The sequence below is a fragment of the Muntiacus reevesi genome, chromosome 13 (genome assembly GCF_963930625.1).
Source record: "Muntiacus reevesi chromosome 13, mMunRee1.1, whole genome shotgun sequence".
Taxonomy (NCBI): Eukaryota; Metazoa; Chordata; class Mammalia; order Artiodactyla; family Cervidae; genus Muntiacus; species Muntiacus reevesi.
The window spans coordinates 61,418,093-61,419,962 of NC_089261.1; the positions used below are offsets into that span (position 1 = coordinate 61,418,093).

At 40.9% G+C, this 1,870-nt stretch overlaps 1 non-coding gene across 1 annotated transcript; it reads left to right on the top strand.

Annotated features, from left to right (window-relative positions):
• Positions 1 to 783: 783 nt before the first annotated feature.
• On the top strand, positions 784 to 875 carry LOC136146189 (small nucleolar RNA SNORD116). The gene has a single exon (XR_010658922.1). It is a non-coding gene; the product is annotated as a small nucleolar RNA SNORD116 (small nucleolar RNA).
• The last annotated feature ends 995 nt before the right edge of the window (positions 876 to 1,870 follow it).

Consider the following 1,870-nt stretch of genomic DNA (forward strand, 5'->3'; position numbering starts at 1 on the left):
GGTTACTGCTCCTTTCTCCTGATCCTTGTGTGCACAGGGTTTTGAGCAATGTAAAGAAATAGAGGAAAATTATGGAATGGGAAAGACTAGAGATCTCTTCAAGAAAATTAGAGATACCCAAGGGAACATTTCATGCAAAGATGGGCACAGTAAATGACAGAAATGGTATAGACCTAACAGAAGCAGGAGATATCAAGAAGTGGCAAGACTACACAGAACTATACAAAGAAAGATCTTCATGACCCAGATAATCATGATGCTGTGATAATTCACTTAGAGCCAGACATCCTGGAATGCAAAGTCAAGTAGGCCTTAGAAAGCATCACTACAAACAAAGCTAGTGGAGGTGATGGAACTCCAGCTGAGCTATTTCAAATCCTAAAAGATGATGCTGTGCAAGTGCTGCACTCAATATGCCAGCAAATTTGGAAAGCTCAGCAGTGGCCACAACTGGAAAAGGTCAGTTTTCATTCCAATTCCAAAGAAAGGCAATGCCAAAGAATTCCCAAACTACTGCACAATTGCACTCATCTCACACACTTGTAAAGTAATGCTCAAAATTCTCCAAGCCAGGCTTCAACAGTATGTGAACTGTGAACTTCCAGATATTCAAGTTGGATTTAGAAAAGGAAGAGGAACCAGAGGTTAAATTTCCAACATTCATTGGATCATCTCTCAGCAAGAGAGTTCAAAAAAAACATCGACTTCTGCTTCATTGACTATGCCAAAGCCTTTGACTGTGTTGCTCACAACAAACTGTGGAAAAACCTTCAAGAAATGCACGGATCAATGACGACACCTTCTCATGCATTCCTTGGAAATCTGAACAACATGAGTGAGAACTCACTACCGTCTCCTCATCGAAACTGAGGTCCAGCACGTTAAAAAAAAAAAAAAAAAAAAAAAGAAATGCAAATACCAGAACTCCTTACTTGCCTCCTGAGAAATCTGTATGTAGATCAGAAGGAACAGTTAGAACCAAACATGGAACACCAGACTGGTTCCAAACTTGGAAAGGAGTACGTTAAGGCTGTATATTGTCACCCTGCTTATTTAACTTACATGCAGAGTACATCATGTGAAATGCCAGGCCACTGAATGAAGCTCAAGCTGGAATCAAGATTTCCAGAAGAAATATCAATAACCTCAGATACATAGAAGATACCACCCTTTTGGCAGAAAGTGAGGAAGAACAAAAGAGCCTCTTGATGAAAGTGAAAGAGGAGAGTGAAAAAATTGGCTTAAAACTCAACATGCAGAAAAATAAGATCATGGCATCTGGTCCCATCATTTCATGGAAAATAGATGGGGAAACAATGGAAACATTGAGAGACTTTATTTTTTTGTGTTCCAAAGTCACTGCAGATGATGACTGCAGCCATGAAGTTAAAAGACACTTGCTGTTTGGAAGAAAAGCTATGACCAACCTAGACAGCGTATTAAAAAGCCGAGACATCACTTTGCCGACAAAGGTCCATCTAGTCAAAGTTATGGTTTTTCCAGTAGTCATGTATGGATGTGAGAGTTGGACCATAAAAAGCTGAGGGCCGAAGAATTGATGCTTTTGAACTGTGGTGTTGGAGAAGATTCTTGAGAGCCCCTTGGGCTGCAAGGAGATCCAACCAGTTAATCCTAAAGGAAATTAGTCCTGAATATACGTTGGAAGGACTGATGTTAAAGCTGAAACTCCAATACTTTGGCCACCTGATGCAAAGAACTGACTCATTGGAAAAAACCCTGGTGCTGGGAAAGATTGAAGGTAGGATGAGAAGGGGACAACAGAGGATGAGATGATTGGATGGCATCACCGACTCAATGGACATGAGTTTGAGCAAGCTCCAATAGTTGGTGATGGACAAGGAAGCCTGGC